Source organism: Oncorhynchus clarkii, chromosome 13 (assembly GCF_045791955.1).
Source record: "Oncorhynchus clarkii lewisi isolate Uvic-CL-2024 chromosome 13, UVic_Ocla_1.0, whole genome shotgun sequence".
NCBI lineage: Eukaryota > Metazoa > Chordata > Actinopteri > Salmoniformes > Salmonidae > Oncorhynchus > Oncorhynchus clarkii.
In genome coordinates this window covers 52,922,324-52,934,781 of record NC_092159.1, presented here as the reverse complement: position 1 = coordinate 52,934,781, position 12,458 = coordinate 52,922,324, and the positions used below count along the sequence as shown (strand labels likewise).

At 42.4% G+C, this 12,458-nt stretch overlaps 1 protein-coding gene across 1 annotated transcript in view; it reads left to right on the top strand.

Annotated features, from left to right (window-relative positions):
- The window catches only part of LOC139365071 (adhesion G protein-coupled receptor L1-like), a 251,969-nt gene that overhangs the window by 78,861 nt on the left and 160,650 nt on the right, over window positions 1-12,458 (top strand). The window lies entirely within an intron of this gene.

Below are 12,458 nucleotides of genomic sequence, written 5' to 3'. Positions count from 1 at the left end.
AAGAATAAGTATTTAAAATATATATTTTTAGTCTTTCAGTTTCTACTGTTATTATTTAGTTTTTTATCCTCTGATGTTTCTAACTAGTATTTTATTTATTTATTTACACATGTATTTATTTATTTCCTGTGAAGCTCATTGCGTTGCATTCATGTCTGAAATGTGTTATATAAATACATCTTTGATTTGACAATCCAGCCATGATCAGCCGCTGTCAGTCTTGTTACACTAACCACCCATGTAGCGTCTGGAAGGAAGACGTATGACTCCTGTTTTAGATCATTCTGTCTATCTGTCAGTCCTGTTACACTAACTACCCATGTAGCGTCTTGAAGGAAGACGTATGACTCCTGTTTTAGATCATTCTGTCTATCTGTCAGTCCTGTTACACTAACCACCCATGTAGCGTCTGGAAGGAAGACGTATGACTCCTGTTTTAGATCATTCTGTCTATCTGTCAGTCCTGTTACACTAACCACCCATGTAGCGTCTGGAAGGAAGACGTATGACTCCTGTTTTAGATCATTCTGTCTATCTGTCAGTCCTGTTACACTAACCACCCATGTAGCGTCTGGAAGGAAGACGTATGACTCCTGTTTTAGATCATTCTGTCTATCTGTCAGTCCTGTTACACTAACCACCCATGTAGCGTCTGGAAGGAAGACGTATGACTCCTGTTTTAGATCATTCTGTCTATCTGCCGCTAAAGCAAATAGATAATAATGATCACCGTGATTATAGTATTGATCCAATACAAGTGGATAATGAGGTTATTTGCCTTAGATCAAGGCAACCAATAAATGAATCACAGAGAAAGAGAGAGAGAGAAAGGTTGTATTAGATACAAGATGAGAGACAGAGGGGTTGTATTAGATACAAGATGAGAGAGAGACAGAGGGGTTGTATTAGATACAAGATGAGAGAGAGAGAGAGAGAGAGGTGTTGTATTAGATACAAGATGAGAGAGAGACAGAGGGGTTGTATTAGATACAAGATGAGAGAGAGACAGAGGGGTTGTATTAGATATATAGATGAGAGAGAGAGAGGTTGTATTAGATACAAGATTAGGGAGAGAGAGAGAGGGGGGGGGGTTGTATCAGATACAAGATGAGGGAGAGAGAGAGAGGGGTTGTATTAGATATATAGATGAGAGAGAGAGCGAGAGAGCGAGAGAGAGAGAGGTTGTATCAGATACAAGATTAGGGAGAGAGAGAGGGGGGGGGTTGTATCAGATACAAGATGAGGGAGAGAGAGAGAGGGGGGTTGTATCAGATACAAGATGAGAGAGAGACAGAGAGGTTGTATTAGATATATAGATGAGAGAGAGAGAGGTTGTATTAGATTCAAGATGAGAGAGAGAGAGAGACAGAGGGGTTGTATTAGATACAAGATGAGCGAGAGACAGAGGGGTTGTATTACATACAAGATGAGAGAGAGAGAGAGAGACAGAGGGGTTGTATTAGATACAAGATGAGAGAGAGACAGAGGGGTTGTATTAGATACAAGATGAGAGAGAGAGAGATGGGTTGTATTAGATACAAGATGAGAGAGAAAGAGAGAGGGAGAGGTTGTATTAGATACAGGATGAGAGAGAGACAGAGGGGTTGTATTAGATATATAGATGAGAGAGAGAGAGAGGTTGTATTAGATACAAGATGAGAGAGAGAGAGAGGGAGAGAGAGATAGAGGGGGCGTGTTTTAGATACAAGATGAGAAAGAGACAGAGGGGAGGTTGTATTAGATACAAGATGAGAGAGAGAGCGGGAGAGAGAGAGACAGAAGGGTTGTATTAGATACAAGATGAGAGAGATAGATCTGAGAGACAAGGCAAGAAGGGCATTCTATGCCATCAAAAGGAACATAAAATTCGACATACCAATTAGGGTCTGGCAAAAAATACTTGAATCAGTTATAGAACCCATTGCCCTTTATGGTTGTGAGGTCTGGGGTCCGCTCACCAACCAAAATTTCACAAAATGGGACAAACACCAAGTTGAGATTCTGCAAAAAATATCCTCTGTGTATGACATAGAACACCAAATAATGCATTTAAAAAATATATATATGTATTTCACCTTTATTTAACCAGGTAGGCCAGTTGAGAACAAGTTCTCATTTACAACTGCAACCTGGCCAAGGTAAAGTAAAGCAGTGCGACAGAAACAACAACACAGAGTTACACATGGAATAAACAAGCGTATAGTCAACACAATTGAAACAAAAAGAAAGTCTATATACAGTGTGTGCAAATGGCATGAGGGGTTATGGCAATAAATAGGCCATAGTAGCAAAGTAATTACAATTTAGCAGATTAACACTGGAGTGATAGATGAGCAGATGATGATGAGCAGATGATGGTTTGTAAGAAGTGATATTGATGTGCAAAAGAGCAGCAAAGTAAATAAAAAACTATATGGGGATGAGGTAGGTAGATTGGGTGGGCTATTTACAGATGGACAGCTGCAGTGATCGGTTAGCTGCTCAGATAGCTGATGTTTAAAGTTAGTGAGGTAAATGTAAGTCTCCAACTTCAGCGATTTTCGCAATTCGTTCCAGTCATTGGCAGCAGAGAACTGTAAGGAAAGGCGGTCAAAGAAGGTGTTGGCTTTGGGGATGACCAGTGAGATATACCTGCTGGAGCGCGTGCTACGGGTGGGTGCTGCTATGGTGACCAGTGAGCTGAGATAAGGCGGAGCTTTACCTAGCATAGACTTGTAGATGACCAGGAGCCAGTGGGTCTGGCGACGAATATGTAGCGAGGGCCAACCGACTAGAGCATACAGGTCGCTGTGGTGGGTGGTATAAGGCGCTTTGGTAAAAAAACGGATGGCACTATGATAGACTGCATCCAATTTGCTGAGTAGAGTATTGGAAGCTATTCTGTAGATGACATCGCCGAAGTCGAGGATCGGTAGGATAGTCAGTTTTACTAGGGTAAGTTTGGCGGCGTGAGTGAAGGAGGCTTTGTTGCGAAATAGAAAGCTGATTCTAGATTTGATTTTGGATGGGAGATGTTTGATATGAGTCTGGAAGGAGAGTTTACAGTCTAGCCAGACACCTAGGTATTTGTAGTTGTCCACGTATTCTAGGTCAGAACCGTCTAGAGTAGTGATGCTAGTCGGGCGGGCGGGTGCGGGCAGTGAACGGTTGAAAAGCATGCATTTGGTTTTGCTAGCATTTAAGAGCAGTTGGAGGCCACGGATGGAGTGTTGTATGGCGTTGAAGCTCGTTTGGAGATTAGTTAACACAGTGTCCAAAAAAGGGCCAGATTAAAACAGAATGGTGTCGTCTGCGTAGAGTTGGATCAGGGAATCACCCGCAGCAAGAGCGACATCGTTGATATATACAGAGAATAGAGTCGGCGGGGGAATTGAACCCTGTGGTACCCCCATAGAGACTGCCAAAGGTCCGGACAACAGGCCTTCCGATTTGACACACTGAACTCTATCTGAGAAGTAGTTGGTGAACCAGGCGAGGCAGTCATTTGAGAAACCAAGGCTATTGAGTCTGCCAATAAGATTACGGTGATTGACAGAGTCGAAAGCCTTGGCCAGGTCGATGAAGACGGCTGCACAGTACTGTCTTTTTTTAAATGTATTTATTTCACCTTTATTTAACCAGGTAGGCTAGTTGAGAACAAGTTCTCATTTACAACTGCAACCTGGCCAAGATAAAGCAGTTCGACACATACAACAACACAGTGTTACACATGGAATGAACAAAACATACAGTCAATAATACATTAGAAAATATAAAACGAAGTCTATATACAGTGAGTGCAAATTAGGTCAAATAAGGGAGTTAAGGCAATAAATAAGCCATGGTAGCTTTTATCGATGGCTGTTATGATATCGTTTAGTACCTTGAGCATGGCTGAGGTGCACCCGTGACCAGCTCTGAAACCGGATTGCACAGCGGAGAAGGTACGGTGGGATTCAAAACGGTCAGTGATCTGTTTATTCACTTGGCTTTCAAAGACTTTAGAAAGGCGGGGCAGGATGGATATAGGTCTCTAACAGTTTGGGTCTAGAGTGTCTCCCCCTTTAAAGAGGGTGATGACTGCGGCAGCTTTCCAATCTTTAGGGATCTCGGACAAAATGAAAGAGAGGTTGAACAGACTGGTAATAGGGGTTGCAACAATGGCGGCGGAAAGAGAGGGTCCAGATGGTCTAGCCCAGCTGATTTGTACGGGTCCAGGTTTTGCAGCTCTTTCAGAACATCTGCTATCTGGATTTGGGTGAAGGAGAAGCTGGGGAGGCTCGGGTAAGTAGCTGCGAGGGGTGCGGAGCTGTTGGCCGGGGTTGGGGTAGCCAGGAGGAAAGCATGGCCAGCCGTAGAGATATGCGTATTGAAATTTCCGATTATCATGGATTTTTTGGTGGTGACCGTGTTGCCTAGCCTCAGTGCAGTGGGCAGCTGGGAGGAGATGCTCTTGTACTCCATGGACTTTACAGTGTCCCAAAACTTTTTAGAGATAGAGCTACAGGATGCAAATTTCTGTTTGAAAAAGCTAGCCTTTGCTTTCCTGACTGACTGTGTGTATTGGTTCCTGACTTCCCTGAACAGTTGCATATCATGGGGACTATTCGATGCTATTGCAGTCCGCCACAGGATGTTTTTGTGCTGGTCGAGGGCAGTCAGGTCTGGAGTGAACCAAGGGCTATATCTGTTCCTGGTTCTACATTTTTTGAAAGTGGCATGCTTATTTAAGATGGTGAGGAAATTACTTTTAAAGAACGACCAGGCATCTTCGACTGACGGAATGAGGTCAATATCCTTCCAGGATACCCGGGCCAGGTCAATTAGAAAGGCCTGCTCACAGAAGTGTTTTAGGGAGCGTTTGACAGTGATGAGGGGTGGTCGTTTGACCGCGGACCCATAGCTGATGCAGGCAATGAGGCAGTGATCGTTGAGATCCTGATTGAAAACAGCAGAGGTGTATTTGAAGGGCAAGTTGGTCAGGATAATATCTATGAGGGTTAGCTAATACCCGCTAATTATCAAAATCCAGAAAAGAGATGTTAAATTCTCAGAGAAGACTCAAGAGAAGACAGGCTATGTGCTCACTGCCCACAAAATGAGGTGGAAACTGAGCTGCACTTCCTAACCTCCTGCCCAATGTATGACCATATTAGAGACACATATTTCCCTCAGATTACACAGATCCACAAAGAATTCGAAAACAAACCCAATTTTGATAAACTTCCATATCTACTGGGTGAAATTCCACAGTGTGCCATCACAGCAGCAAGATTTGTGACCTGTTGCCACAAGAAAATGTCAACCAGTGAAGAACAAACACCATTGTAAATACAACCCATTTTTGTGCTTATTTATTTTCCCTTTTGTACTTTAATCCATTTGTACATTGTTAAAACACTGTATATATACATAATATGACATTTGTAATGTCTTTATTCTTTTGGAACTTCTGCGAGTGTAATGTTTACTGTTAATTTTTATTGTTTATTTAACTTTTGTATATTATCTACTTCACTTACTTTGGCAATGTTAACATATGTTTCCCATGCCAATAAATCCCTTTGAATTTAATTGAATTGAAATTGAGAGAGAGAGAGAGAGAGAGAGAGGTCGTATTAGATACAATATGAGAGAGAGGGGTTGTATTAGATACAAGATGAGAGAAAGATAGAAAAAGAGAGAGAGTGAGGTTGTATTAGACACAAGATGAGAGAGAGAGAGAGAGAGAGAGAGAGGGGGGGGGGGGGTTGTATTAGATACAAGATGAGAGAAAGATAGAAAAAGAGAGAGAGCGAGAGGTTGTATTAGACACAAGATGGGAGAGAGAGAGAGAGGTTGTATTAGATACAAGATGAGAGAGTGAGAGAGGCTTTGTTCAAAATAGTCAGACTCACAGTTCCTCTTCTTAGTGGTCTGTCCATCTGTCTGTATCTGTCCATCCCTCCTCCCTCCCTTCTCTCCATTCTGCTTCCCTCCCCTTCCTCTCTGTCCCTCTCCCTTCCATCCCTCCCCCAGACCAGTTAAATCAGAGCACCATTCTCCCAGTGTCTCCAGTGTACTCAGAGATATTACACCCTTCGTCTCCATTGGAAGCGTAACAGTGATGACAATAGTGGATATGAACGGAGCAAAAGGTCAGTCTATGGCCCCAGGTGTCTGCATCCTTAGAGTGGGGAGAGGAAGACTGCCAAGACTAACTCCCCCAACCCACCCACCCTCTCTCTCTCTCTCTCTCTCTCTCTCTCTCTCTCTCACCCCACAGATTCCCCCATCGCCATCACCCACCCTCTACTTACCTCCCCACCTCCTTTCATCCCCCTCTTTTCCTATTCTTTCTTTTTTTCAAAATCTCTGTTCCTCTCATCACCATGGTGTTTTTCTTACCTCACTTCATCCTCTTCTTCTCTCCTCCTTTCTCTAGTCTTTCCCATTTTTTCCTCTCTCTGTCTCTCTCTTCCTCCATCTCTCTTGTCTCTATTCAATTCAATTCAAAGGGCTTTATTGGCATGGGAAACATATGTTAACATTGCCAAAGCAAGTGAGGTAGATAATATACAAAAGTGAAATAAACAATAAAACTTAACAGTAAACATTACACGTACAGAAGTTTCAAAAGAATGAAGACATTACAAATGTCATATTATGTATATATACAGTGTTGTAACAATGTACACATGGTTAAAGTACACAAGGAAAAATAAATAAGCAGAAATATGGGTTGTATTTACAATGGTGTTTGTTCTTCACTGGTTGCCCTTTTCTTGTGGTCACAAATCTTGCTGCTGTGATGGCACACTGTGGAATTTCACCCAGTAGATATGGGTGTTTATCAAAATTGGGTTTGTTTTCAAATTCTTTGTGGATCTGTGTAATCTGAGGGAAATATGTGTCTCTAATATGGTCATACATTGGGCAGGAGGTTAGGAAGGGCAGCTCAGTTTCCACCTCATTTTGTGGGCAGTGTGCACATAGTCTGTCTTCTCATGAGAGCCATGTCTGCCTATAGCGGCCTTTCTCAATAGCAAGGCTATGCTCACTGAGTCTGTACATAGTCAACGCTTTCCTTAAGTTTGGGTCAGTCACAGTGGTCAGGTATTCTGCCACTGTGTACTCTATGTTTAGGGCCAAATAGCATTCTAGTTTGCTCTGTTTTTTTGTTAATTCGTTCCAATGTGTCAAGTAATTATCTTTTTGTTTTCTCATGATTTTGTTGGGTCTAATTGTGTTGCTGTCCTGGGGCTCTGTGGGGTCTGTTTGTGAAAAGAGCCCCAGGACTGGCTTGCTTAGGGGACTCTTCTCCAGGTTAATCTCTCTGTAGGTGACTTTGTTATGGAAGGTTTGGGAATCGCTTCCTTTTAGGTGGTTGTAGAATTTAACGGCTCTTTTCTGGATTCTGATAATTGGTGGGTATTGGCCTAATTCTGCTCTGCATGCATTATTTGGTTTTCTATGTTGTACACAAAGGATATTTTTAGCAGAATTCTGCATGCAGAGTCTGAATTTGGGTTGGTCCCATTTTGTGAAGTCTTGGTTGGTGAGATGACTCCAAACCTCACAACCATAAAGGGAATGGGTTCTATGACTGATTCAAGTATTTTTTTTCCAGATCCTAATTGGTATGTTTAATTTTATGTTCCTTTTGATGGCATAGAATGCCCTTCTTGCCTTGTCTATTAGATCGTTCACAGCTTTGTGGAAGTTACCTGTGGCGCTGATGTTTAGACCAAGGTATGTATAGTTTTTTGTGTGCTCTAGGGCAACGGTGTCTAGATGGAATTTGTATTTGTGGTCCTGGTGACTGGACCTTTTTTGGAACACCATTATTTTGGTCTTACTGAGATTTACTGTCAGGGCCCAGGTCTGGCAGAATCTTTGCAGAATATCTAGGTGCTGCTGTAGGCCCTCCTTGGTTGGTGACAGAAGTACCAGATCATCAGCAAACAGTAGACATTTGACTTCAGATTCTAGTAGGGTGAGGCCGGATGCTGCAGACTTTTCTAGTGGCCGCGCCAATTCGTTGATATATATGTTGAAGAGAGTGGGGCTTAAGGTGCATCCCTGTCTCACCCCACAGCCCTGTGGGAAGAAATGTGTCTGTTTTTTGCCTATTTTAACCACACACTTGTTGTTTGTGTACATGGATTTTATAATGTCGTATGTTTTACACCCAACACCACTTTCCATCAATTTGTATAGCAGATCCTCATGCCAAATTGAGTCGAAGGCTTTTTTGAAATCAACAAAGCATTAGAAGACTTTGCCTTTGTTTTGGTTTGTTTGTTTGTCAATTAGGGTGTACAGGGTGAATACATGGTCTGTTGTACGGTAATTTGGTAGAAAGACAATTTGACATTTGCTCAGTTCATTGTTTTCACTGAGGAAACGTACGAGTCTGCTGTTAATGATAATACAGAGGATTTTGCTGTTGGTTGCTGTTGACGCATATCCCACGGTAGTTATTGGGGTCAAATTTGTCTCCATTTTTGTGGATTGGGGTGATCAGTCCTTGGTTCCAAATATTGGGGAAGATGCCAGAGCTAAGGATGATGTTAAAGAGTTTTAGTATAGCCAATTGGAATTTGTTGTCTGTATCTTTGATCATTTCATTGAGGATACCATCAACACCACATTCCTTTTTGGGTTGGAGGGTTTTTATTTTGTCCTGTTGCTCATTCAAGGTAATTGGAGAATCGAGTGGGTTCTGGTAGTCTTCAATAGTTGATTCTAAGATTTGTATTTGATCATGTATATGTTTTTGTTCTTTGTTCTTTGTTCTTTGTTATAGAGCCAAAAAGATTGGAGAAGTGGTTTACCCATACATCTCCATTTTGTTTTCCAATTTTCCCAGAAGTGGTTAGAGTCTATGGATTGTTCAATTACATTGAGCTGATTTCTGACTTGCTGTTCCTTCTTTTTCCGTAGTGTATTTCTGAATTGTTTTATTGATTCACCATAGTGAAGGTGTATACTCTGGTTTTCCGGGTCTCTATGTTTTTGGTTGGACAGGTTTTTCAATTTTTTTCTTAGATTTTTGCATTCTTAATCAAACGATTTGTCATTGTTGTTCATTTTCTTCTGTTTTCTATTTGAGATTTTTAGATTTGATAGGGAAGCTGAGAGGTCAAATATACTGTTAAGATTTTCTACTGCTAAGTTATCACCTTCACTATTACAGTGGAACGTTTTACCCAGGAAATTGTCTAAAATGGATTGAATTTGTTGTTGCCTAATTCTTTTTTGGTAGGTTTCCAAACTGCATTCCTTCCATCTATAGCATTTCTTAATGTTACTCAGTTCCTTTGGCTTTGATGCCTCATGATTGAGTATTGCTCTGTTCAAGTAGACTGTGATTTTGCTGTGGTCTGATAGGGGTGTCAGTGGACTGACTGTGAACGCTCTGAGAGACTCTTGGTTGAGGTCAGTGATAAAGTAGTCTACAGTACTACTGCCAAGAGATGAGTTATAGGTGTACCTACCATAGAAGTCCCCTCGAAGCCTACCATTGACCATGTACATACCCAGCGTGAAAGAGCTGGAGGAGTTGTGACTAGAGGTCGACCGATTAATAGGAATGTCCGATTAATTAGGTCAGATTTCAAGTTTTCATAACAATCAGAAATCTGTATTTTTGGACACCGATTTGGCCGATTTGTTGTTGTTTTTTTATTTTAAAAAATATATATATTTTTTTACACCTTTATTTAATCTTTATTTAACTAGGCAAGTCAGTTAAGAACACATTCTTATTTTCAATGACGGCCTAGGAACGGTGGGTTAAGTGCCTTGTTCAGGAGCAGAACGACAGATTTTTATCTTGTCAGCTCAGAGATTCAATCTTGCAACCTTACAGTTAACTAGTCCAACGCTCTAACCACCTGATTACATTGCACTCCACGAGGAGCCTGCCTGTTACGCGAATGCAGTAAGCCAAGGTAAGTTGATAGCTAGGATTAAACTTATCTTATAAAAAACAATCAATCAATCAATCATAATCGTTAGTTAACTACACATGGTTGATGATATTACTAGTTTATCTAGCGTGTACTGCGTTGCATATAATCGATGCAGTGCGTATTCGCGAAAAAGAACTGTCGTTGCTCCAATGTGTACCTAACCATAAACATCAATGCCTTTCTTAAAATCAATACACAGAAGTATATATTTTTAAACCTGCATATTTAGCTAAATTAAATCCAGGTTAGCAGGCAATATTAACCAGGTGAAATTGTGTCACTTCTCCTGCGTTCATTGCACGCAGAGTCAGTGTATATGCAACAGTGTGTTATTATGTTATAACTAAGTCTATAATTTGATAGAGCAGTCTGAGCAGTAGTAGGCACAAGCAGGCTCGTAAGCATTCATTCAAACAGCACTTTCGTGCGTTTGACAGCAGCTCTTCACAATGCTTCAAGCATTGCACTGTTTATGACTTCAAGCCTATCAACTCCCGAGATTAGGCTGGTGTAACCGATGTGAAATCCTAGCTAGTTAGCGGGGTGTGCGCTAATAGCGTTTCGAACGTCACTCGCTCTGAGACTTGGAGTGGGTGTTCCTCTTGCTCTGCAAGGGCTGAGGATTTTGTGGAGCGATGGGTAATGCTGCTTCGAGGGTGGTTGTTGTCGATGTGTTCCTGGTTCGAGCCCAGGTAGGAGCGAGGAGATGGACGGAAGCTATACTGTTACACTGGCAATGTGCCTATAAGAACATCCAATAGTCAAAGATTAATGAAATACAAATGGTATAGAGAGAAATAGTCCTATAATTCCTATAATAACTACAACCTAAAACTTCTTACCTGGGAATATTGAAGACTCATGTTAAAAGGAACCACCAGCTTTCATATGTTCTCATGTTCTGAGCAAGGAACTGAAACGTTAGCTTTCTTACATGGCACATATTGCACTTTTACTTTCTTCTCCAACACTTTGTTTTTGCATTATTTAAACCAAATTGAACATGTTTCATTATTCATTTGAGGCTAAATTGATTTTATTGATGTATTATATTAAGTTAAAATAAGTGTACATTCAGTATTGCTGTAATTGTCATTATTACAAATACATTTTAAAAAATCAGCCGATTAATCAGTATTTGGTCCTCCAATAATCGGTATCGGTATCGGAATTGAAAAATCATAATCGGCCGACCTCTAGTTGTGACCCTTTTCTGTTGGTTATGGACCTTTTTCTCTGTTAAGATCATTTCATATAAAATGTCAAATGTTCCTGTTTTGATTAATTTAATGGAGTGAGTTAGGTCTGCTCTATACTAAATTAGCATACCCCCTGAGTCCCTTCCCTGTTTCACACCTGATAGTTTGGTCGATGGGACTACCAGCTCTCTGTAACCTAGAGGGCAACCAGAGGGTCCGTCTCCTCTATACCAGGTTTCTTGCAGGATGACAATGTCTGTATTACCGATTTCTTTGGTGAAGTCCAGGTTCCTGCTCTTTAGGCCGAAGGCAGATGACCTCAGGCCTTGTTTATTCCAGGATGATATAGTGAAGGCTTTGTGTTCCATAAAGTGTCCAATGTTGTTGGTCGTGTGGTTTGGCCTCAGGCCAGTAAGTGTGAGCAGAGCCTGCTGAGCATCTGGTACATGCCATTCGCTTGGGCTAGTGTAAGAGTGGGGGTTGGGCCTGTTTGCCTGCTCACTGCCTGGGCGTATGTGTGACTTCCATGTTGAGGCCCTCTTTGCGGGGGTGGGGTGCATGGGGTGGGCAGGAGGGGCATAGGTATGATCTGAGGAGGCCTAAATGGGGTGTGGCCATGGTTGACTTGGGGGGTTGTTGATTGGTTGGGGTGAGGGTGTGGATGTGGCTGATGGTGCTGTGGTCTGGATGTAAGTGCTCTTGGCGTGGGTCCTCTATGTGTAGGTCCAGGGGGGGGTGGGGGGGGGGGGGGGAGATCTGGGAGAGTGTCTTGCTGGTCTGGACGGGGGGTCTATTGGTCTGTTGCTCCTGTCTCTATCTCTCTCTTTCCATCTCTGTCTCTCTTTCCCTCCATCTCTTTCACCTTATGGGCAGGGACCACAGGAGAGCTATTGTGGAGAGTGCAGTGGGAGTCAGGATCAAAAGAGATTGGTTGAAAGACAGATTTTTCTTATTACCAACTACAAAAGGCAGCAGGACATAGAAAAGGCCTCCACACAGGAGGGGGCCAGGTTCTGGACCATTATTAATATGGAGAGAGATGGAGGGAGGGAGGGAGGGAGGGACAGAGAGAGCAAGAGAGGGAGGGAGGGAGGGAGGGAGGGAGGGAGGGAGGGAGGGAGGGAGGGAGGGAGGGAGGGAGGGAAAGGGCCGACTCAAGGCTCATGAATAGTTCTATTGCTGTTTGTTTTCTGCTTTCTTTGTGTGTGTGTTCTCTCAGCTGTTCTGTAAAGAATGTGTGTGCATCCGAGGGGGGGGGGGGGGGGGGGGGGGGGGGGGGTTGGTTTTAGAGGACAGCCTCTGTCATGCCCTGTGCTCAGTGTTC